Source organism: Helianthus annuus, chromosome 9, assembly GCF_002127325.2.
Source record: "Helianthus annuus cultivar XRQ/B chromosome 9, HanXRQr2.0-SUNRISE, whole genome shotgun sequence".
NCBI classification, from domain to species: Eukaryota; Viridiplantae; Streptophyta; class Magnoliopsida; order Asterales; family Asteraceae; genus Helianthus; species Helianthus annuus.
In genome coordinates this window covers 75,546,505-75,573,857 of record NC_035441.2, presented here as the reverse complement: position 1 = coordinate 75,573,857, position 27,353 = coordinate 75,546,505, and positions in this window count along the sequence as shown.

The following is a 27,353-nucleotide window of genomic DNA, read 5'->3' as shown; positions in this document are numbered from 1 at the left end:
TATCTCTAAGACAGCATTCAGGACTCGATATGGACGTTACGAGTTTCTGGTTATGCCTTTCGGATTGACGAATGCACCTGCAGTCTTCATGGATCTTATGAACAGAGTGTGCAAGCCTTACCTGGATAAGTTTATTATTGTATTCATCGACGACATCCTGATCTATTCTAAGAGTCAGGAGGAACAGAGCACCATCTACGACTTATTTTGGAACTCCTCCGAACAGAACAGTTGTACGCTAAGTTTTCGAAATGCGACTTTTGGCTTCGCGAAGTCCACTTTTTAGGCCACGTGGTAAACAAGGATGGGATTCATGTTGATCCATCCAAGGTAGACTCGATCAAGAACTGGCCTGCACCTCGTACACCAACAGAAATTCGCCAATTCTTGGGTTTGGCAGGTTACTACAGAAGGTTCATCAAGGATTTCTCCAAGATTGCTCAACCTCTCACCTCACTAACTCAGAAAGGCGTTGCCTATCGCTGGGGTGATGCACAGGAATCTGCATTTCAACACTTAAAGGATAGACTTTGTAGCGCACATATTCTCTCATTACCAGAGGGCACAGATGATTTCATGGTTTATTGTGATGCGTCAATACAAGGTCTTGGTTGCGTGTTGATGCAACGGGATAAAGTCATTGCTTATGCATCGCGCCAACTTAAAGTTCACGAAAGGAATTACCCTACACACGATCTGGAGCTGGGAGCTGTTGTTTTCGCACTCAAGATATGGAGACATTACCTGTACGGTACCAAGTGCACCATTTACTCCGATCACAGGAGTCTCGAGCATATCTTCAAGCAAAAGGAGTTGAACATGCGACAACGTCGATGGGTCGAGCTCTTGAATGATTACGAATGCGCGATAAAGTACCATCCCGGCAAGGCCAATGTTGTGGCCGACGCCCTCAGTTGAAAGGATACTACGCCTAAGCGCGTGCGAGCATTACAACTTACCATCCAATCTAGTCTTCCTACTCAGATACGGGATGCTCAGGTTGAAGCATTAAAGGCAGAGAACGTCAGGGCGGAGTCCTTACGTGGATCAAGGAAACGATTAGAACAGAAAGAAGACGATGCTTACTACGTAACAGGGCGCATTTGGGTGCCACTCTATGGAAACTTATGCGAGCTTGTGATGGATGAAGCACATAAGTCTCGTTACTCAGTACATCCTGGTTCGGATAAGATGTGCCACGACTTAAAGACTACATACTGGTGGCCTAGCATGAAAGCCCACATAGCAACCTATGTCAGCAAATGCTTAACTTGTGCAAGGGTCAAGTCTGAATATCAGAAACCATCGGGCCTACTTCAACAACCAGAGATACCACAATGGAAATGGGAGCAAATTTCCATGGATTTCGTTACTGGCCTGCCTAGATCTCAGCGCGGAAATGATACAATCTGGGTAATAGTGGATCGATTGACTAAGTCTGCACACTTTTTGGCCATAAAAGAAACAGACAAGTTTTCTACTTTAGCAGACATTTACTTAAAGGAGGTAGTTTCGAGGCACGGGGTGCCAACCTCTATTATTTCTGATCGTGATGCGCGTTTTACTTCTGAACTGTGGCAAGCAATGCACAAGTCCTTTGGCTCACGTTTAGACATGAGCACAATATCACCCGCAAACCATCCAAACCCTTGAAGACATGCTTAGGGCATGTGTGATTGATTTTGGTAACGGTTGGGAAAAACATCTCCCGTTAGTGGAATTTTCGTATAACAACAGTTACCACACCAGTATTCAGGCCACTCCGTTTGAGGCATTGTACGGACGTAAATGCTGATCACCTCTTTGTTGGGCAGAAGTTGGCGACAGCCAAATCACGGGTCCAGAACCTGTAGTAGACACAACGGAAAGAATTGCCCAGATACGACAACGAATGGCGGCAGCTCGTGACCGTCAGAAAAGCTACGCTGATAAGCGCAGGAAACCACTCGAGTTCCATGTTGGGGATCTAGTGCTACTCAAAGTCTCACCTTGGAAAGGTGTAGTTTGTTTTGGCTAACGAGGCAAACTTAACCCATGATACGTTGGACCTTTCGAAATCATAGAGAAAATAGGCAAAGTGGCCTACAAACTAAACCTACCAGCAGAACTCAGTGGAATTCACAACGTATTTCACGTGTCAAATCTGAAGAAATGTCTGTCAGATGAGACCCTCATAGTTCCTTTGAAGGAGCTCACTATCGATGATCAGTTGCGATTCGTCGAGGAACCAGTTGAAATCACGAACCGAGACGTTAAGGTCCTCAAGCACACCAGAATACCTCTTGTTCGAGTTCGTTGGAACTCCCGTCGTGGCCCAGAGTTCACCTGGGAACGAGAAGACCAAATGAAACTCAAGTATCCCCAATTGTTTGGGAACAGTGCAACCACTTCTGAGGCTGAAGCTACTACAGAATTTCGGGACGAAATTCTAAACCAACGGGGGGATGATGTGACACCCCGGGAGAACCAGGAAACAACGCAACACAGCTAGCTTCCTCAGTAACCGCATGCTAAATTTCGAGACGAAATTTCTTTCAAGTTGGGGATAATGTGACAACTCGAGTTTCCAAGATTTCATCTTCACGTTAATTGTTTAGTTGGTTGCTTTCATGATTTGTTTGCCTTGTAACCATACGTGTTTGATATATGTTGAGACGTTTTGTGATTGTTGCAATTATATATGTTTGGTGATATAACATGTAACTTAAATTATTAAACATTGAATGTGTTCGACGAAATCCCAAGGGTTTCACCGTAAACCGCTTCGACGAAATAGAGGAGAGTTTCGCTATCTTCATCTCGAAGGAACCCAGGGTTTCGCCGGCCCAATGAGGCCCAACACGTTATAACATACATATATAAGGATATAAGTTACGTATAGGCATCAATTATCAATTCTCAAACCCTAGAGCTCCTACCTCCCTATTTTCTGTGCACCCGACGGCAACCCCCGTCTCTCTCGAAGCCCTCACTAATTTCACCACGTAACCGGTAAGTATATGGTCAAATCGTTATCATTTTTCATCATGATGGATTACTTGTTGAATGCTTAAATTGTTACTGCTCAGAATGCTTCAAATAGGGTTTCATGTTGGTGCATGTTTTGTGACAACAGCTTAGATTTGGTCTATGGATATCTTGTAATTAGTAAAACGATAAACGGTTAGCGGGTTTAGCTTTGTAATAGTTTGTAATAGTGAATTAAGAGTGATTAGGCCAAACCAAACCCACATACGGGGGAGGGTTTGCGAAATGGGCCTTGCACAAGACCTAGCCCATATGCAAAGCTTTGTCCTATATAAACAAAGCTTAGCATTAGGGTTTAGGTTAATCATCTAATTACCTTAATCACTTGGAGAGAATTCGTGAAAGACAACGGCTTGGACGAATTAGGATCTTGATTGATTGTAATCGTTACGAAGATAATCAATAAAGATCGGGTTTGAAGGAATTTCTGTTTTCTACACTTTTCTGTGAAATCTGATCTAGAGGATTCCGCACTCTAGATTAGATCGACGATTCTGTTACGATCCGCACGTGTTAGGGGACTTACAATTGGTATCAGAGCATTAGGCTCTTGATTGGCTTGGTTCATAATCGTTTTCTGCAGAAAATCGGGATTTTTCGGCGCTTTTGGAGGTTTTTGAAGGCTGAGTTCGTGTTCTGCTGGTGATTTCGGATAAGATTCAAGCATTTCGGATCATTACTGATCATAATACTTGAATTTTGGACCATTACTGATAGAAATCTTGCATTTCTGATCAATTTCGGACCAGATTACTTGCATTTCGGACAGAAAACAAGCATTACGGACCATTTCGGATTTAAAAGGTTGCATTCCGGATCTAAAAGTTGCATTTCGGACCAGAATTCAACCATTTCGGACAAAACTGTTGACTTTCGGACCAGATCTGTTTCGAATCATTAAGTACCATTTCGGATCAGAAAGTGATTGATTTCGGACCAGAGTGTTTCATTTCGGATCTGACTAGTGCATTTCGGACAAAAAGGTGTTCGTTTCGGAAAATCATCTCCATTTCGGACCATTCCGGATAACCATCAACATTCCTGACCATTTCGGACCTTTTCTGATCATTTCGAACGAGGTGAATTTTTCTTGGCTTGCGTAAGAAAAATTTCACTGTTTAGTGATTAGGAAATTAACCGTAGCTCATCTCAGGAAACCGTTTGCACCGTTGGGATCCTTGGATTTTTAGGACCAAAAAAAACAAAAAACAAAAAAAGACTCTGGAAAATTCCGAAAAAGGTTTTCGACATTATATATCATTGGAATCGTAATCTCGAGACGAATCTAACGGTATAATTTGGTAAAAACAGATTTCGGACAAAAGTTGTACGGTTTTGCCAGTCTGCTTACGTTAAAATGTCGAACATGACCAAATTGAATGAACTCTTAAGGATGGAACATGAGGTTGGCACTACGAACAAACCACCAAAGATGATGAAGGTGGAGAACTACTTGACATGGAAGGATAGGTTTCAATCCTTCATTGAATATCAGGACACTCGTATGTGGATCTGTATTGTTGACGGGTACACAAACCCTACACATGAATTTGAAGGCAGACCTCGTGTGACAGCTTATGTGAATATGCAAGAGAATGATAAGAAGATGTATGAGGCTGAAAAGAGAGCCTTGGCTGCTATTAAGATGTCCCTACCTGATAGCATCAAACATACCTTTAAGAAGTACACTACTTCAAAGGAAATGTGGGATGCACTAGAGAAGAGATATGAGGGAAATCCTGATGTCAAGAAGAACAAAGTTGATCTACTGAAAAAGCAGTTTGCTGTGTTGAAGTACATGAAGAATAAGTCACTCGAAGACATCATCACTCGATACTACCATCTGATGTCAGAACTGGACAATTATGATGTAGATTGCTATACTGACATAGAGAAAAATGATAAGCTGCTTGATGCTCTTCCTGCTAAGTGGGATATCTACACCCTAATGATCAAAGGAGAAGCATATTATGACACAAAGGAACTAGAAGAAGTTGTTGGAAAGCTAAGAGCTTATGAGCTCAGTATGAAGAAGAAGGACACTGGATATGATCAGGTTCAAGATCCAGGGATCTACAATGGGCTTACATCTTCTTCATCACATGATGCTTCTAGCGACTCTGCTACTGCATTTCTTTTGTGTGATAATGAGCAGGTTACAGTTAATGAAGATGGTGATGTGTGCTTTGTAGCTGCTTCAGGAGGATCAACAGGAGTTAAGAGAAAACAAGCAGTGCAAAGTCAATGCCTATGAGTGTGAAGTCTGCTGAAGAACACCTTGCACTACTTGCTTCGTTTGTTGCCTCTTATGAGAACTACATTCAGGGGAAGATATCTGATCCTGCCACTTTAGATGAAGACTATGATCCGATTGACCCTGATGATCTAGAAGAGATGGATTTACAATGGCAGATGGCCATGATTTCGAGACGTGTGAAGAGGTTCATGAAAAGAACTGGAAGGAAGTTTGTGGGGAAGAATGTAGGTTTTGACAAGGCCAAAGTCAGGTGCTTTAACTGTCAGAGTTATGGTCACTTCGCAAGGGAATGTCAGAAACAAAAGCATGAGACTTCGAGCCAGAGTTCAAACAATAGAAATTCAACAAACAACTCTAACTCAAGGGCGTTGATCTCTACTGCAAGAGAGGGTTCATATGACTGGAGCATTCACTTGGAAAATGATGAGAATGTTACACAAGCATTTATGGCATAGATCGTGCCAGTTGAAGAAGCTGAAACTAAAGCAAATGCTGAGAAAGAAAGTGATGCTGAGGTAAAGAAGGTTGATCAGACAACAGATGCTGAAGAGGAAAAGCCAGAGTCTGAGCATGAAATGGAAGCTGAAGAGAAAGATGAAATTATCAAAAGAATGGAAGCTCAACTTGCTGCTCTCATGGCAAACTCAGACAAATCGACAGGAGAGGTAAGTAACTCTGTCACTTCTGTTTGTTTAAAGTGTCGTGAACTACAGGGTGAAGTTGACAAATTGTCAACTCAAAACAAAAGTCTTGTGAGCGAAATGTCTAACGTAAAAGAATCAAATTTCTTTGCTAAAAGAAACGAGTCATCATATTTGAAAAAGATAAAAGGCTATGAAGCTGAAATTGAAGCTTTAACCTGCAAACTGAATGAAAAACTTCAAGTCATTGACTTAGCTCATGACATGATGGCTGAGAAAACAAAAGAGATTTCTGATAAAAACAAAGAGTTGTCAGATGCACAACTGAAAATTGTTGAACTTGAAAAGAAATTAGGTCAATTCAGGGATTCTACTTTTGTTATGAAACATATGATGGGCGGTTAAAGAAGAGTAATGACAAGAAGACTGTGGGATTCCAGGGCTTTAATGAAGTCCTACCTCCTCTTAGTCATGACTATTCTTTCTTACCTGATGAAGATGAGTTCACAGACTTTCTGTCAACATCACCAAGTAGTTTCACATCCAGTCAAGATGATATGTTTGAAGATAATGATGCTAAGAAGGAAAATAACAGCAAACCTGTTTTGAAAAAGAAAAATACACCTTCTAAAAACAATAATCAAACTTTTGTTAAAAAGGTTAATTTTGTTCAAGGAAGTGATATGAAAACCGAAACAGCTGTTATCGAAAAGGAATCAAATGTAGCGTTTGCTAAAAACAAAAACATAGAAAAATCTGAAATTAAGCAAACTGAACAAAATCCTTCCAAGGCATCATCATCAAAACCAGAATCTAGTTCAAAGGCTTCAGGTGAGAAGTCTTCGGAAAAGAGATCGTGCTTCAAAAAGGGACATGTAGCTAGCTGCTGACCTAATAAAAAGGTTGAAGCACAAGTTAGTGAGAAACAGAGAGGGAAGTCACCAGAAAAGGACGGTGATAAAAAGGAAAGAGAGTCTAACTCTCCAAAGAAATCTGCTCCAAAGCAACAACAGGATGTTGCTAGTGGTGTAGATAAGGCTGAAAAAGGAACTCCTCAAGTTCCTCGTTTTCAAAGAAATCAACCAAGATTTCAGCCTGAATCTACATCAGGCAGATATGAGAGACCTAGAAGTAGTTCACCAAGAATGAACAATCAAAATTCGAATAATTTCAGAAGTCAAGGTCAATATCAAAATCGATGCCATAATAATGGTGGTCGAACTTTTTATAACAATGGCTTTAGAAATTGTAACAATCAAGCTTCTTGGAATCAAAACTCAAGATTTCAAAGGTCACATAGTCCAAACACATATAGGAACCCAAAGGACCAGAGACCTTATGGAAATCCTGCCCCATTTCCATCAACAGGTCTAAGATCCAAGACTCCAGTTAGGAGTGATGGACATTGGATGGATGTTCCTGTAGTTGATGAATCTGGACGACCCAAGACCATCAAGGCTTGGGTCCCCTACTCTAACTAATCTTTTGGTTGGTGTGTGCAGGAGTTGCTAAGGAGGATTATCAACTTATGGTATGTTGATAGTGGCTGCTCCAGGCACATGACGGGGGATGCGAGGTTGTTTTCTGAATTTGAAGAATATGATGGTGGACATGTTAATTTTTCTGGTGCTAAAGGTGGTAGGATTACTGGAAGAGGAAAAGTGACGAATGGGAAGATCACATTGGACAAAGTGAAGTATGTTGAGCAGCTGAAACACAATCTGATGAGCGTGTCACAAGTTTGCGACAAGGGTCACTCGGTCTATTTTACAAATACTAAGGCATTGGTGTTGAAACCGGGTTTGGTCATTCCGGACGATTGGATAGTGATGCGTGCACCAAGGAAAAATGATACTTATGTCATGGACATGGGTGCCAAAGATCCAACTGCTGTGGTGGCGTGTTTACTGTCAAAAACATCTGAAGCTGAATCTATGTTGTGGCACAGACGCATGGCTCATATTCACTACCGCAAAATGAATTATATCATTAAAAATGAGCTAGTGAAAGGAGTTCCATTGCTGAGGTTTCAAGTGGAAGACAAATGTCTTCCATGTCAAAAGGGAAAACAACACAAGAAACCTAATAAGTCTAAAACAGTAAATTCCATTAATGCCCCTTATGAATTACTTCACATGGATCTATTCGGTCCAGTGAACATAAGGAGCATCGGTGGAAAGTACTACTGTCTTGTTGTCACTGATGATTACTCACGTTATTCATGGGTTTTCTTTTTAGGTACAAAAGATGAAACAGCAGAGATGCTGATAGATCTTTTTACAAAATTGGAAAACGTTCATGATGCAAGGATCAAGAGGATAAGGAGTGATAATGGCACAGAGTTCAAGAATCGTATTCTGGATCTCTATTGTCTTCGAAAGGGAATTGAACATCAATACTCTGCTCCCTACACTCCTCAACAAAATGGAGTCGCTGAAAGGGAAAACAGGACGTTGATTGAAGCCGCTAGGACGATGCTTTTAGATTCAAAGCTACCAGTTCTTTTCTGGGGAGAAGCCGTGAATACAGCTTGCTACGTCCTAAACAAAGTTTTGACCGTTAAACCTTTTAACAAAACTTGTCATGAGTTGATGTTTAACGAAAAACCAAACTTAACTGGCTTTGAACCATTTGGATTACCCTGCACCATTGTGCGAAACAAAGATAAACAAAAATTCGGTGAGGTGGCAGACGAAGGCTACTTTCTAGGCTACGTGCCTGGCACATCGAATAAAAGTGTTTTCAATCTAAAAACCGGTAAAATTGAGGTTGTTTTCAATGTAGAAATTACTTCTTACAAACCTCAACAATCAACGAGTGGTCCTGCTATATTATATGATTATGAAAGTGTTTTTAAATCATTTAATATTCCTGAGGTTTCTGATGCAGATGATTCTCAGCTGATTCAAACAGTGATTGGTGAAGACGATGAAGGCGAGTTCATGCCTAGATCGAATGTTGATATGTCAGATGCTCCGGAAACTTCCCATGGTGCTGCTGATCCTGATTCAAGTGATAGTGAACCTGAACCTAATCAGGGGGAGGATTTCATTAATCCATTTGCAAATCAGAATGTTCAGGGGGAGGTTGGATCAAACCTGGGTGACAATCTGGAAGTCGATGCTGTTGCTACTACATGAGCAAATAGAGATCATCCAGTTGACATGATTCTTGGAGATCCTTCTACAGGTGTTCAGACAAGAAGAAGCATTGCAGCGAATTCTGGGTTATTTGTTTCGATTGAGAAGACTGGGATAGTGAGTGAGTGCTTGTATAGTTGCTTTATTTCCCAAGAGGAGCCGAAGAACATTCATATGGCTCTAAAAGACAATTTATGGGTTGAAGCTATGCAAGAGGAATTGGCCCAGTTTGCGAAGTTAAAGGTTTGGGAGTTAGTGGACCTTCCTAAAGGTGAAAGAGAGATTGGCACTAAATGGGTATTTAGGTGCAAGAAAGATGAAAGAGGTATTGTCACGCGCAACAAGGCTCGGTTAGTTGTCAAAGGTTTCAATCAGCAAGAAGGGATTGATTACAATGAAGTGTTTGCACCAGTGGCAAGGTTGGAGGCAATTCGTTTGTTTCTGGCTTTCGCTTCATTCAAGGGATTCAAAGTTTACCAACTTGACGTGAAGAGTGCATTTCTTTACGGAAAAGTCCAAGAAGTGGTGCATGTCTCACAACCAGAAGGGTTTGTTGATCCAGACTATCCAGATCGAGTGTACAAACTTGATAAGGCTTTGTATGGGTTACATCAAGCTCCCAGGGCGTGGTACGAGACACTGTCTACACATCTGCTCAAGAATGGTTTTGAAAGAGGTCAGATTGACAGTACACTATTCATTAAGAGGAAGAAGGAAGATTTTCTGCTGGTACAGGTATACGTAGATGACATCATCTTTGGGTCATCTGATGAGAACATGTGTAAGGAGTTTGAACAGGTGATGAAGAGCAAGTTTGAAATGAGTGCTATGGGTGAGTTGTCTTACTTTCTGGGATTACAAGTTGAACAGAAGGAGGATGGGATGTTTATTCATCAAACGAAGTATGTGTATGACATTTTGGATCGGTTCAAAATGAATGATTGCTCTACTTCCAACACACATATATGCAAAAATCACAATCTTGGCCCAGATCATGAGAGTACTGAAGATGTTGATCCAACTCATTACAGGGCGATGATTGGTTCTCTAATGTACTTGTGTGCCAGATATCAGGCGAATCCGAAAGAGTCACATACGAAAGCAGTGAAGCGTATTCTTCGTTACTTGAAGGGGAAACCTAAACTTGGGTTGTGGTATCCAGCTGATAGTGATTTGAGGTTCGTTGCTTACACTGATTCAGACTTTGGAGGATGCAAATCGAACAGAAAGTCTACAACTGGTGGTTGTCAGTTCTTAGGAGGCAGGATCGTGTCTTGGCAATGCAAGAAGCAATCCTGTGTGTCTACATCTACGTGTGAAGCTGAATATATTGCTGCGGGTAGCTGTTGCTCTCAGGTTCTCTGGATTCAACAGCAGATGCGCGATTACGGTTTGGATTTCACTCGCACTCCTATTATGATAGATAATAATGCCACTGTATCAATCACAAACAATCCCGTAAAGCACAGTAGAACTAAACATATTGACATACGTCATTACTTTATACGGGATTGTGCTGAAAAACGACTAATTGAATTACATCGAGTCGACACAGAAGATAACCTTGCTGATCTTTACACTAAAGCTTTTGATCGAGCTCGTTTTGAACACTTAGTCGAACTCAACGGGATGAGGAATCCTGAATAACTGTTTTTTCATAAGAATTTTGTAAATAGTTTACTGCTTTCTCAAAAATCAAAAATACAAAAACATTGAAAAATCAAAAACATAAAAAAATAGAAAATAAAAAATGAGTTATCACTGTGTGAAAAAGAAGAAATGATAGTACATCAGCAAGTTAGACTGTCACACTGAAATTGAACCAAAAGTGCTTAAGTGTGATAGCAGCTTCATCATATAATGTACCAGTAGTCAAAAGCATGAAATAATCAACTTACCAAAGTGATATAAACCTAAATGCACTAAGTATAAGTGGGGAACACATCAGTGGTGTATGGTTTGATGACCTTAATTCTTGCGTTGATTGATTGCCAAAATCTGAAGTTTTGGGTCTTTATATTGTTATTTCATCCGGGGATATCAGGGGTGTCCTTCTGCTGCATCCAGATACATGCTGACCTAAACACACCCAAGATATCTTAAAAGAGCTAAAATATGCTAAAACCCTGAAAATGAAAAAGCTCTCATAGAGAGTCATTCAATAAGTGCAAAATGCACAATTCGTACCAAAAATGGTATCTGTCTTAGCCCTCGATAAGATATTTTGGTCTCTCTGCTGTACGGAAGTACTGACCTGTTCACCAATTATCTATCGTTGAAATACAAAACGGATGAATTCAGTATACTCACCTACTACGATGAATCTTTGTGCATACCTTGATCGCGGGGGTACATCCTGAAGTGGGACACGCTTGTATTTCGGTATAATAAAATTACCTTAACGTATCATATGGTAATGGTACTTGAAATGTTCATGCATTTTGTTTTTTTTTTTTGGGTAAAGGGTTACCCCGGTGATTCTATATATTCACAACCAAATAAAACAAGTAGTGTAGATAGCCTACACTAGTTCAATCACAGAACATGCCCCATGAAAGTAAACAAGAGAAAAACAAGAAACACATCCAAACACGAAGCAAAACAACTAGACACAAACTTCTAGAAACATAACAGACTATAACGACTCAATCAGCCATCACCATTCTTGAGATCAGTGCTATAAATCTCCCATTCGCCTAGCAGCCTTCTCACATTATCACAATCCTTTAGCTTCGCACCCATTAATTTGTATCGAACCTGTTGGATAATAAGAGCACTTATAGTCTCTGGAGGCCTCAATTGGTTCTTGAACATTCTCGCATTGCGTTCCTGCCAAATGAAATAAGCACTGGCCGCTACTAATAATCTAGCAACGTAGTTAACTACTGATTTGGATTTGGAACGCACCAAAAGCCAGTCAACAACATCCACCCACTTCGCTTAGACTGAATCCATTCCCACTTTATGTCTAACAATCTGCCAAACTTGAGTAGAGAATTTACACTCGAAAAACAAATGATTATGAGAATCATGGTCGGCATAACATAGCAGACAGCACATCATGTTCATATTCTTACGGCGCGAGAAATCCCATTTCAAAATCTTATCCTGGGTAAGCAACTTTCGTCTCATGATCAACCACATTAAAAACGCATGCCGCGGAATGCACTGCGAGAACCAAACAATAGGACACCACTCAACATCAAACTCACGGTGCCTGATTGAATCCCAAACACAAGCCGACGAAAACTCTCGGAACTGATCCCCTGTGCGCCACAAAAGCTTATCTTCTTTGTTCGAATCAAAGGTCAACTGATCAAGTTGAATAAGAACAGGAAAAATGTCTCTCCACGCAGCTGGCCATCTCCAAGTAAAATTAGAATAAATGTCAGAAAACTTAGAATCCATAGTGAAACCTGCATTTGCAATAGCTCTAGGCGAAATGATCTGATTCAGCGGCCCTAAAACACTCCACGAATCGAACCAAGCTGAAGTGTTCGCGCCGTTCCCAACCTCGGACCAGACGAAATTCCTCATATCCTGTCGAGTTTGAAGGATCTTTCTCCACGACCAGCAGCAATTAGAAGGAACATTACAGGCCCAGAAACTTTTACCCTTCAACCTGTATGAATGAACCCAATCAACCCACAACGAGTTACGCCTAGAAAGAATACTCCAGATATGCGATGACATAAGAGCTTTATTAACATCACCAATTCGACGAATACCTAAACCACCTTCATACTTAGGAACACACACCGACTTCCAAGAAACTTTAGCCCGACCCTTTTGAAAAGCACTATCTTGGGACCATAAAAAATTTTGTATCATCGCTTCTAGATTAAGGATTACCCGATATGGCAGAATAAACACAGAAGACCAGTAAACATGCAAAGAGGACAAGACTGATATAATGAGTTGCAACCTGCCCGCAAAAGATAGTAACTTATTTTGCCAATGGATAATACGCTTTCCAAGCTTCTCTACCAACACATCACAATCTTTATAGAGTAATCGAGTAGATATAAGAGGCACACCCAAATATCTAACTGGCAACGTACCCTCCGCGAACGGCATAATGTTCAAAATAGCCGTTTTAACAAACGAAGGCACATTAGAAAATAAAACTGTGCTTTTGTTAACACTAGGGAGCAAACCTGACATCTTTGTAAAAGAATTGAGAGAGTTCATAATGCATCTGGCCGAAGCAATCTCACCCCGAGAGAAAATAAAGAGGTCGTCCGCAAAACAAAGATTGATAATCTGTTGGCGTTCACATTTGTTGTGAAATTTAAAGGAAGAGTCAATCCTTACCGCATGCTGTAAAATGGTCGTGAGAATCTCCATAACTAGAGTGAACAGATACGGCGAAATAGGATCACCTTGCCTAAGCCCCTGATTACCCTTGAAAAAACCATGAACATCACCATTAATGCACACTGAAAACGTGGTAGTAGAAACACAAACCATAATCCAGTGAACCATGCTAGGGTGAAACCCGAAACCAACCAAAATCCTCTTTAAAAAACTCCAATCAACAGTGTCATAAGCCTTCTGAATATCAACTTTAAACGCGCATTTAGGAGGCCCGATATTCCTATGGTAGTTGTGCATCAACTCTTGAGTTAACAATATATTATTGGATATTTTCCTCCCCGGCACAAACGCCGATTGGTTGCCACTAACAATATCATTCAACACCACTTTTATTCTTTCAGCAATAATCTTGCTAATACATTTGTATAACACATTGCAACAGGCAATCGGCCGATAGTCCGTAACCACAGACGGAGAGGGAATCTTAGGAATAAGAACAATAAGCGTGTGATTTAATTCCCGAAGAAGCTTACCTGTGGCAAAAAAATCAATAACCGCATTGGAAACTTCACTACCGATAATCGGCCAGGCACCTTTAAAAAATCCTGCTGTATACCCATCTGGCCCTGGGGCTTTATCCGACCCAATTGAGAACATAGCCTTCCTAACCTCTTCAGCTGGTAATCGTCTTGAACTGCTTTTCACGAAAATTACCTAAAGAATTATCTAAATGTGTGAAACAGTTTGATTTTGCTGATATGATCTTCTTACCGGTGATTCTCACAAAAATAGAGTGTGTATTGCTTTTCGTATTTATTTGCTTTCAGAAAATACAAAAATAGTGTCTTTTTCTGTTTAAAATTCTTAACGTACGGAAAACTGTTATTTCTTGGAGGAGTTGTTACCGATAGGGGGAGACAGTGTTAGAAAGTGGGTTCAAAACTTTCAAATCAAGCAGGTTATCAAGTGTTTGTTTAAAATTTGTGCATGTTGGTGCTGAATGGATAGTGCTTAATCTGTGATATAGTTTAACATTCTCTTGAATAATAATAATTTGTTTAACTTGTGTTGAAAAATTCTTATGGTTTCTCGAGATGTTTGTTTTATAGTATACAGATTGAAGCTGTGTGTTGCTGAGAAGTTGCTGTGAGGATGAGAGTTTGCTTGGATGCATGGTAGGACCTCCTTTCTACATTGCAGACAAAGTTGAAGAGTTGAAGATTACTATTCAAATGCTGAACAGGAGTTTACTCAAGCGCTAACGTTTTGAAGATTTGGTGATTGGATGCATCAGCTTAGGGGGAGTCTGTTGCTGACAGATGCTGTTAAAGCTGAAGCTATCCAAAGACCAAAAGACTTGAGATTCTGAAGACTGAAGTTACCTTTGCGAGCTATTGTCAAGGGGGAGTTTGTTGGTGCATGTTTTGTGACAACAACTTAGATTTGGTCTTTGGATATCTTGTAATTAGTAAAACGATAAACGGTTAGCGGGTTTAGCTTTGTAATAGTTTGTAATAGTGAATTAAGAGTGATTGGGCCAAACCAAACCCACATATGGGGGAGGGTTTGCGAAATGGTCCTTGCCCAAGACCTAGCCCATATGCAAAGCTTTGTCCTATATAAACAAAGCTTAGCATTAGGGTTTAGGTTAATCATCTAATCACCTTAATCACTTGGAGAGAATTCGTGAAAGACAACGGCTTGGACGAATTAGGATCTTGATTGATTGTAATCGTTACGAAGATAATCAATAAAGATCGGGTTTGAAGGAATTTCTGTTTTCTACACTTTTCTGTGAAATCTGATCTAGAGGATTCCGCACTCTAGATTAGATCGACGATTCTGTTACGATCCGCACGTGTTAGGGGACTGACATTTCATGATTTGGATTGTTGATGATGATTATCATGTTGCGTAGACTAAAACCTTGTAAATCTTACATGTTGCCGTTGACTGTTAGGTTAAAGGATGCTAGCATAGCGTCTGGTCATGCTAATTAGATCATAAACATATGATGATTCCTGATAACAAAGAACTAGTAGACCTAAGTGAATATCGATTATATGTAATGATTGTGTAGATCGAAGGAATGTTTAGCAAACTGTTATGTATAAGACACGGGCTACATGTATTATGTTCAATGATTTCTGTGTTGTATGATGACTGCATGATCGATGATTGTATGTAACGGCTGAGAATGATGGTTAGGGTTTCTGGGTAATCATCAGTTACACGATGTAACTGACCTAATGGACGAAACATCGATGTCGACGAAACCAGGGGGTTTCGCCGAGGGTAATCACGACGAAACGGGTGGGTTTCGCCGAAGGAATGCATGACGAAACCTTAGGGTTTCGTCAAGTGAGAGTCATGACGAAACATGGGGGTTTCGTCAAGTGTTAAACATGCACAGTAACTCGGTGAGGTCTGTTAACGGTTAACTGGGTTAGTTAGTAGTTGTTAATGATAAGCATGAGTTGCATGAGCTTGTATAACTGTTAAATGTTATGTGGTGCTTATTACTTGAACTACACTGTATGACCATGTTATATATATACGTGAACTATGTGGATGTAAACTGATTATGAACACGTGCATACCATAGGCCTTGACTGATTTATTGGGATCAAGTAATTAATCAACCGAGCAAACCAAGGTGAGTTCACATTTCTAAGGCATGGGATTCCCGGTGGATTGGGAATGGGATAAAATAGCTAAAACAGAACTTGTGCTTTCGCCACAACTAGACCACTTACCACTGTCCTCGGTTTGGGAAGGACACCAGCGCTAAACCTACGTACTCATTACGTACCACTGTCCTCGGTTTGGGAAGGGCACCTGCGCTAAACCTATGTGTTCTTATACGTACACCGTCCTCGGATTGGGAAGGGCGCCTGCGATAAACCTATGTACTCATGTACATACCTCTGTCCTTGGTATGGGAAGGACACCAATACATGCTTCTAGTCTAGTGGTTCATAACACGGGGTAGCCCCCACTAATCATGGTTTGGGAAAACAAGGAAAGTTGGCTTACCATAGTTGCAAACAAACTCTTAGTTCTTGAGAAACTACTATAAACAAACACCTACCATGAACTCGCTCAACTTTGTTGTTGACTCTTTGTTACATGACTTGTAGGTCGTTAGGTATCTATGGAGCTTGCTTGGAAGCGGGGAGAGTCGTTGTGGGACATGGACAGTTATGTGCCATGTTAAATATTTGAAAACGTTTAAACTTATGTTTTGGTTTTAAACATTATGCTTCCGCTTACAACTTACATCATGTTTTGTTTGGACACCAATTGTATTGGGTTGGATTTTATAAGCTACTTTTATTTATACGTTATGTTCAATATGATTTGTGGTTTGATCCTGGTCAGTCACGCCTCCAAGCGGTGTTACTCCGCGAGTGGATTTTGGGGGTGTGACATCATACACAATCGTTAGGGAGTCAAAACCGATCCTACAAGTGGTATTAGAGCCGGAGCTCGATTGCACGGATCAAACACACAAAATCGCACCAGAAATCATCAGATTGAGAGTCAAAAACACATCAGATTTGTCAAATCTCTCACTCTACTCCTTTTCTTCACGTTTTTGACAGAAAAACACAAAATTAAATGAGATTTTACGGTTAAAAATCGCTGATTTTTTGATATTGTGTGCGAAAACAGTTGATCTAAAAGCCTACAAATTTTCAGAACTTAATTCCAAGCGGTTTGTGAGATATTGAAAATTTTGGTCCGAATACGTGAAAGATGTTGGCTGTTGTTGATGTTCATGTTCATCGATCGGATGACCATCCGATCCAAAAGCAAATTCAATTTCGTTTCACTAAGTCTCATTCGATCGATATCAAAGACCCACTTACTAATAGTTGCATGAGTCTTAACAGTCCTGTCATATATCTCGGCCCAATAATATTTTAACATTCAAATCAGCAGTCCAATTAGATTTTATTTGATTTGAATGGCCCAACATTGTATTGATATAATTGATTGCTTTCACGTGATTTAGTTTCAGCAGATCTTGTGCTTAAAGAGACAGATATATCAGTTCATTGATCAGTCCAATGATCAAACATATTGCATGTGATTTAAACACAGTGGTGTCAGTTGTTTGGCTCAATAAACATTCAATACATTTTATGAAGATGTCGGCCAACTTTATAATTGTTTCATTTGGGTAGTGGACTTAAATTTTTGAGGTCCAATAGAATTAGAATAACATCAGAGTACATGTGATTGGAATTGTTCATTACATCAACTCTCGAACGGCAATCTGATCCAAGGCCCTTATCCATTTAACTTGTGGTTCAATCGTCGAACGGCAATCCGTACGGATTGCCATCTGATCCTCTGCAGCTTGGTTCTTGTGATTTAGTGTTCAATCGTCGGATCGCCATCTGATCCATAGCACTTGGTTTGTTTTTTAAGTGTCAATCGTCGGATCACCATCCGATCCATAACACTTGGTTTGTTTGTTAAGTGTCAATCGTCGGATCACCATCCGATCTATAGTACTTAGTTTGTTTGTTAAGTGTCAATCGTCGAACGGCAATCCGAACGGATTGTCACACCCTGGCTTTGCGGAAGCGTGGTTAATTTGGTGTGACTCTTAATACCATAGCTTAACCATAACAAGCTATATGAATTTAAAATCATGCAAAGTCATCCATTGAAAATAAAATTGTCAAACATTGTCTAAATGGGTAAACACCCAACAACCATTACTTGTCTTAAACAGTACAACCACTACCATAATGCAACATAAATAAACATGGTTCAGGGGCTATGGCTTGTCCAGGAAAGAGCCATAAGCCTTGAACCCGGATGACTCTGAGTCTAAATGCAGCGGGAAATCCTGCTAAACCGTGCCAGATCCTTAATTCCCTGAAATACATGTAAGTTGAAAAATCAACAATAATGTTGAGCGAGTTCATGCGAAAATGAGTAAATAAACCTTTATCTTTATCAAAAACCCTGGTATGTAGCAAATAAGGAAAAAGAGATCACCAATGGTTTGCAAGGCCATTGATATGTGTAAATGCAAGTAGGAAGGCTCAAACCTAGCAAATTTATGCGTCGGGAACAAAGTCATCCCAAGGTCCGTTCTGCTGGACCTGGAACTGGGCTCGCTACACCCAAATAGATCTACCGCTCCTGCCCCTCGGTCCTACCCTGAGGATTAATGACCTCAAGTTTCCGCCTACCCATTCACATGATCTAAGTAACCCTCCTTACGCTAACCATACCATGTATAACATATCCATAATCATTGTAACATGTATTTCACCCCCGCAGTTTATAAAACTGAAAACAGTTAAGAGAAAAAGGGGGACATGAACTCACAGTGAACGCGTCACAAAATCAAGCAATCCAATATCCAGGTGCTGTGCAACGACCTACATGTGCTAATTCTATTAGACGGATGGCCGTGCTTTAGCTTCATAGTTTACATTTTTGGGAAACAGTTAGTCAACCGTTTCGTATATATATTTGATACGCATTCTCCTTCCCAAGGATGGGGGATTTAAATACATGTATACTTATATTATTTTATTAAGTCCCACTTAATATATTTTATTTCTTATTTCAAAATATATTTATTTTTCTCAAAAATAATATATTTCCTTTTTCTCATAATATTTTCCCAAAATAATGTTTTGACAACACCTGCTTATGATTACTTCCGAATAAAGCGTAAGTTACGTTTTGGTGATTAAGTGGTAATGATGATTACCGTTGTAACTTATATTCTTGACGTATAAGCGTTTGTATTATTTCGGGCTTGACAAGGTTAGTAAATATTATTTTTACTCTAAAAATAATATTTATACATTTTCACAAAATAATCATAAACAGTGAGGTGGCAAAATATATTTACCGAATATATACTTATCTCGTTTATTTTTGTGAAAATCCCACCTCCGATTATTTGTAAACAAAGTTGTGGCGAAATATATTTGAAAACATGTCAAAGTAGTCTAACACTTGTAAATAATTCTAAGTGTTAGATTTTTAGAAAATTTCGCCAGAGTTTCCCCTGTAACTGGAGGTGGCCACGCTTTCAAGCGTATCTTTTTCTTTTACAAATCATCTCAACAATTTATCAAATCAACCGAATCAATCTTTAATACTTCAAATAGAAGATTAGTTAGTAAAATTGCATCGTTTTCATGAACTTGTAGTTTTTACAAAAACTACGGTGTAGATCTCGTTACATTTAGTGGATCTATATATAACATAACTTAGTCTTGCAAAAACCTCGTTTTTGGAACAAATCACTTCTTACAACTTCCCGACAATTTTTTTGTAAACATTGTTATTTTGTCGGATCTTTTATTCTACAAGTGTTTCTACACTTGTAGTTTATAGAAATCGTATTTGTTAACACTTTATCCACTTTTATAAAAACATGATTTTCTCGACACCCGGTCCTACGAATATACCACTTGTACATACGTAGATCGGCTTGTTTTAAAAACTATTTTCATGTTAAAACACTTTTATACAAGTTCATGTTTCTCGTGTGGTGGAGTTTCACCTTTTAACCCTTGAACCGCTGGCATCTAGTGTATGCCAAAATTCGAGATCTTAACAAAGTCGGGTTAAACGATGATAAGAGCCACCACATCATAGATCGGGCCATTTTAATCAACATGTTCAAATACTACGACATTTACACGCGTTTTGAGCTTTTATCCAACGATATACACGTTTTAGTAAACTTTAAAGTTCCATTAAGCGGGTTACCGTCATACAACCGACAAATATCCTTTTAACCACTTTAGACATGACCAAAAATGAGTTTTAAACGTTATACCTCTAGCTCGGGGCTAGGGAAGAAACTAGTCGAAAACTGCGTGGATAATAGCAAACGGTAGAGGTCCTTCGCGTTCCGTTTGTTCCGAGCTCCGTTGTACGTAACCACCAACACTTGAGTATACTTGGAACTTGCAAGACTTGAACCGACAATGGATGTGGGGGTGGGGTGGCTCACGGCCGAGAGGGAGCAAGGGGAGAGGGAGAGAGAGTGAAAGTGGAGTGTGTGTGTTTGTGTGTGTGAGAGGTGTGGTTATTTATAGAAAAATGTGCCTCGTTCCTCGCGTAATCTAATTTAATATTATAAAGGTGTACTCTCCGGGGCCCACTAGTTGGCCGATCCCATTGGGATGTAATGGCACTCGGTTCGTTCCCAATCGTTCAGTTACGGTTCAGTTTGGTTAAGTGCGTTAACTGCGAGGTCTAACCCCGTTAGTTGCTTTAGTGCATTAAAAGCGGGTGTTAGGGTAATCAGGGACCCTAACTGGCTCAGAAAAGTACTAATATTAATTTTGGCAATATTTGTATGTCTTTTGGTGTGACTCTTAATACCATAGCTTACCATAACAAGCTATATGAATTTAAATCATGCAAAGTCATCCATTGAAATAAAATTGTCAAACATTGTCTAAATGGGTAACACCCAACAACCAATTACTTGTCTTAAACAGTACAACCACTACCATAATGCAACATAAATAAACCTGGTTCAGGGCTATGGCTTGTCCAGGAAAGAGCCATAAGCCTGAACCCGGATTGACTCTGAGTCTAAATGCAGCGGGAAATCCTGCTAAACCGTGCCAGATCCTTATTCCCTGAAATAATGTAAGTTGAAAATCAACAATAATGTTGAGCGAGTTCATGCGAAAATGAGTAAATAAACCTTTATCTTTATCAAAACCCTGGTATGTAGCAATAAGGAAAAGAGATCACCAATGGTTTGCAAGGCCATTTGATATGTGTAAATGCAAGTAGGAAGGCTCAAACCTAGCAAATTTATGCGTCGGGAACAAAGTCATCCAAGGTCCGTTCTGCTGACCTGGAACTGGGCTCGCTACACCCAAATAGATCTACCGCTCCTGCCCCTCGGTCCTACCCTGAGGATTAATGACCTCAAGTTTCCGCCCTACCCATTCACATGATCTAAGTAACCCTCCTTACGCTAACCATACCATGTTATAACATATCCATAATCATTGTAACATGTATTTCACCCCCGCAGTTTATAAAACTGAAAACACGTTAAGAGAAAAGGGGGACATGAACTCACAGTGAACGCGTCACAAAATCAAGCAATCCAATATCCAGGTGCTGTGCAACGACCTACATGTTGCTAATTCTATTAGACGGATGGCCGTGCTTTAGCTTCATAGTTTACATTTTTGGGAAACAGTTAGTCAACCGTTTCGTATATATATTTGATACGCATTCTCCTTCCCAAGGATGGGGGATTTAAATACATGTATACTTATATTATTTTATTTAAGTCCCACTTAATATATTTATTTCTTATTTCAAAATATATTTATTTTTCTCAAAAATAATATATTTCCTTTTTCTCATAATATTTTCCCAAATAATGTTTTGACAACACCTGCTTATGATTACTTCCGAATAAAGCGTAAGTTACGTTTTGGTGATTAAGTGGTAATGATGATTACCGTTTGTAACTTATATTCTTGACGTATAAGCGTTTGTATTATTTCGGGCTTGACAAGGTTAGTAAATATTATTTTTACTCTAAAATAATATTTATACATTTTCACAAAATAATCATAAACAGTGAGGTGGCAAAATATATTTACCGAATATATACTTATTCTCGTTTATTTTTGTGAAAATCCCACCTCCGATTATTTGTAAACAAAGTTGTGGCGAAATATATTTGAAAACATGTCAAAGTAGTCTAACACTTGTAAATAATTCTAAGTGTTAGATTTTTAGAAAATTTCGCCAGAGTTTCCCCTGTAACTGGAGGTGGCCACGCTTTCAAGCGTATCTTTTTCTTTTACAAATCATCTCAACAATTTATCAAATCAACCGAATCAATCTTTAATACTTCAAATAGAAGATTAGTTAGTAAAATTGCATCGTTTTCATGAACTTGTAGTTTTTACAAAAACTACGGTGTAGATCTCGTTACATTTAGTGGATCTATATATAACATAACTTAGTCTTGCAAAAACCTCGTTTTTGGAACAAATCACTTCTTACAACTTCCCGACAATTTTTTTGTAAACATTGTTATTTTGTCGGATCTTTTATTCTACAAGTGTTTCTACACTTGTAGTTTATAGAAATCGTATTTGTTAACACTTTATCCACTTTTATAAAAACATGATTTTCTCGACACCCGGTCCTACGAATATACCACTTGTACATACGTAGATCGGCTTGTTTAAAAACTATTTTCATGTTAAAACACTTTTATACAAGTTCATGTTTCTCGTGTGGTGGAGTTTCACCTTTTAACCTTGAACCGCTGGCATCTAGTGTATGCCAAAATTCGAGATCTTAACAAAGTCGGGTTAAACGATGATAAGAGCCACCACATCATAGATCGGGCCATTTTAATCAACATGTTCAAATACTACGACATTTACACGCGTTTTGAGCTTTTATCCAACGATATACACGTTTTAGTAAACTTTAAAGTTCCATTAAGCGGGGTTACCGTCATACAACCGACAAATATCCTTTTAACCACTTTAGACATGACCAAAAATGAGTTTTAAACGTTATACCTCTAGCTCGGGGCTAGGAAGAAACTAGTCGAAAACTGCGTGGATAATAGCAAACGGTAGAGGTCCTTCGCGTTCCGTTTGTTCCGAGCTCCGTTGTACGTAACCACCAACACTTGAGTATACTTGGAACTTGCAAGACTTGAACCGACAATGGATGTGGGGGTGGGTGGCTCACGGCCGAGAGGGAGCAAGGGGAGAGGGAGAGAGAGTGAAAGTGGAGTGTGTGTGTTTGTGTGTGTGAGAGGTGTGGTTATTTATAGAAAAATGTGCCTCGTTCCTCGCGTAATCTAATTTAATATTATAAAGGTGTACTCTCCCGGGGCCCACTAGTTGGCCGATCCCATTGGGATGTAATGGCACTCGGTTCGTTCCCAATCGTTCAGTTACGGTTCAGTTTGGTTAAGTGCGTTAACTGCGAGGTCTAACCCCGTTAGTTGCTTTAGTGCATTAAAAGCGGGTGTTAGGGTAATCAGGGACCCTAACTGGCTCAGAAAAGTACTAATATTAATTTTGGCAATATTTGTATGTTCCGGGTATTGTCCGGTTGTTCGGTCGGATAGTAATCCGTTAAAGTGCTTAAGATATCCGTTTAAGCGTCATAAATAATATTTTTAGCGACACAATTTATTCTGCAAAGTGTCGGGAATAATTCCTCATATTTTGGCACTTTATTAATTAGCTAGAAGCTAGTGTGTTGATAAAAGTGCTGTGTTCCGTGCTTAAAGTATGTTTTAGGCACATCCAAATCTCTATATCTTATTCCTAGAGACGAAATCATACAACCCTTGTATCCCTACACACACTATGGGTGTAGTAAAATAATTCTGGCTCATTCAGGCCTTTAGAGGCAGTGTTTGCCTGATGCTGGCTATACCAGCATGTTCACTGTGTATCCGTTTAGTGCTACTGTGCTTTTGTGCATCATGTTTGTCACTAAGGTTCAGTAAATAAGTAGTGTAGTGACAGGAATATCAAAGTATGATGCAGATATGTACAAGTACCAACAATCAAGTAGCAGTTTATCAGCAAACTCAGTAAAGCACAGTAATTAGGCAACAATTAATAATTAATTAAGTCGTACGGATACCTGGTTTTGAGAGGGTTGTCACATTCTCCCCCCGTTAAATAAATTTCGTCCCGAAATTTAGGTTCTGCTTGAAGAAGCAGGGTTCTTAGGAAACAGGTGGGGGTATTTCTCTTTCATTCGGTCTTCACGCTCCCAGGTGAATTCAGGACCATGTCTAGCATTCCAGCGAACTTTGACGAGCTTGACACTGCTCCGGCGGGTCTTGTTAACTTTCCAATCCGTGACCTCAACAGGTTCTTCAACGAAGTGGAGCGTGTCATCAATATGAATTTCGTCGGTAGGAATGGCAACGTTAACTTGAGTTGGACTCCTCTTTAGATTGGATACATGAAATGTATCGTGAACGTTATTCAGCTCGGCAGGTAGATCCAACTTGTATGCTACTGTTCCAATTCTTTCCAAAACCTTGAAAGGACCAATGTAGCGCGGATTCAACTTCCCACGCTTCCCAAAGCGTGCTACACCCTTCCAGGGTGATACCTTCAACAAAACCATATCCCCAACCTCAAACTCTTGAGGTTTCCTTTTCAGATCTGCATAGGTCTTCTGGCGATCACGAGCCGCGCTAATGCGATCTCGGATTTGCACGATCTTATCTGTAGTTTCCTGAACTACATCGGGACCTACCAATTGTCTATCACCTGCGTCAGACCAACAGAGCGGCGACCTGCACTTGCGCCCATATAAAGCTTCGAATGGCGCGGCACCAATACTGGTGTGGTAGCTGTTGTTGTATGAAAACTCAACCAGGGGTAAATGCTTATCCCAGCTACCGCCTAAATCCATCACACATGCTCTCAGCATGTCTTCCAATGTCTGAATCGTCCGCTCACTTTGGCCGTCGGTCTGCGGGTGAAACGCGGTGCTCATATTCAGCTTCGAGCCAAAAGCTTCCTGGAAGGATTGCCATATCCTCGATACGAACCTTCCATCTCTATCGGATATAATCGAGAGAGGTACTCCATGGCGAGTGACAATTTCTCTCATGTAAATCTCAGCCAGTTTGCTTGTATGATCCTTTTCGCGGATAGGCAAGAAGTGTGCTGACTTCGTCAAGCGATCCACTATCACCCAGATAGTGTCATGGCCCTTAGGCGTTCTTGGCAACTTCGTAATGAAATCCATGGATATTTCTTCCCACTTCCATTGGGGAATTTTTGGTTGCTGCAGAAGCCCCGAAGGCTTCTGGTATTCTGCCTTAACCTTAGCGCAAGTCAAACATTGGCTCACGTAGATAGCAACATCGCCTTTCATCCTAGGCCACCAATAATAATCCTTAAGATCTTGGTACATCTTATCCGCTCCCGGGTGGATAGAGTACCGTGATTTGTGAGCTTCATCAAAAATAACCTCTCTTAAATCACCAAACAAAGGAACCCAAATCCTTTTCTCAAAACATAACGTTCCTTCCTTGTTTGGAACCAATATCTTCTCCATCCCACGGAGATACTCTTTCTCAAGGTTCTCCTCCTTGAGAGCTTCTTTTTGCGCTGCACGAATGCGCGAGGAAAGATCGGTTTGGATAATCATTTCCATAGCCCTAACCCTTATGGGCTTGATTCTCTCCTTGCGACTTAGGGCATCGGCGACCACATTCGCCTTCCCCGGATGATACTTGATCTCGCAGTCGTAATCGTTCAGCAACTCAACCCATCGCCTTTGCCTCATATTCAACTCCTTCTGGTTGAATATATGCTGGAGGCTTTTGTGATCTGTAAAGATCGTACACTTCGTACCGTAAAGGTAGTGTCTCCAAATCTTCAAAGCAAAAACCACTGCGCCTAGCTCCAAATCATGCGTGGTATAGTTCTTTTCGTGCACCTTCAGTTGGCGTGATGCGTAGGCGATAACCTTTTGACGTTGCATCAACACACAACCCAATCCTTGACGCGAAGCGTCGCAGTATACCACAAAATCGTCGGTACCTTCCGGTAGAGCTAAGATTGGCGCGTTACAAAGCTTATCCTTTAACAACTGAAATGCTTCATCCTGTTTGATTCCCCAATCAAACTTTTTATCCTTTTGCGTGAGGAGCGTCAATGGCTGAGCGATCTTTGAAAAATCCTCAATAAATCTTCGATAATAGCCAGCCAAACCCAAGAATTGCCGGATCTCGGTTGGCGTCTTTGGCGCTTCCCAATTCTTGATCGCCTCGATCTTGGTTGGATCCACATGAATTCCACTTTCATTTACCACGTGCCCAAGGAATTGCACGTCTCTCAGCCAAAACTCACACTTAGAGAACTTGGCGTACAACTGCTCCTTTTTCAGTAGCTCTAAAATAGCTCTGAGGTGTTGCTCGTGTTCTGCCTTCGTCTTTGAGTAGATCAAGATGTCGTCGATGAACACAATCACAAACTTATCCAGATACGGCTTACAAACTCGGTTCATCAAATCCATGAACACTGCAGGTGCGTTTGTTAAACCAAACGGCATGACAAGGAACTCGTAGTGCCCATAACGAGTTCTGAAGGCTGTCTTCGGGATACTCTCCTCCTGTATCCGGAGCTGATGATATCCAGATCGAAGATCGATCTTTGAGTAGAAACTTGAACCTTGAAGTTGGTCGAACAGATCATCAATCCTTGGCAAAGGATACCTATTCTTGATTGTCAGCTTGTTCAATTCTCTGTAGTCAATGCACATACGGAAACTACCATCCTTCTTCTTGACAAACAAAACTGGAGCTCCCCAAGGCGAGAAGCTTGGTCGAATAAAACCCTTATCCAACAACTCTTGAAGTTGCGTCGATAGCTCTTGCATCTCAGACGGGGCAAGTCTATAAGGTGCCTTAGCCACAGGCGCGGCGCCTGGAACTAAGTCGATGCGAAATTCCACTTGCCTCTGAGGCGGCAAGCCAGGCAAGTCTTCTGGAAAGACTTCCGGATACTCCCTTACGACAGGGATGTCTTCGATCTTCGGCTCAGCAGCCTTTTTATCCACAATGTGTGCTAGAAAAGCAACACACCCTTTCTTTAAACACTTCCTTGCTTTCAGACAGCTAATAATCCGCAACGGCGTCTCACGCTTCTCTCCATGAACAACAATGGTCTCACCATCGTCGGTCGGAATACGGATAATCTTCTCGCGACAAACAATCTCTGCTTTGTTACTTGCTAACCAATCCATCCCTACTACCACGTCGAAGCTTCCCAACTGGACTGGTAGTAGATCGAGAGCAAACTCACGCTCTCCTAACTCGATTACGCAACCTCTAATCACTTCATTGGCTTCTACTAACTTCCCATTTGCTAGCTCGATCGAATAAGGAATATCTAACTTACTAGCGGCTAAACCAAGCATGTTCTTAAATTC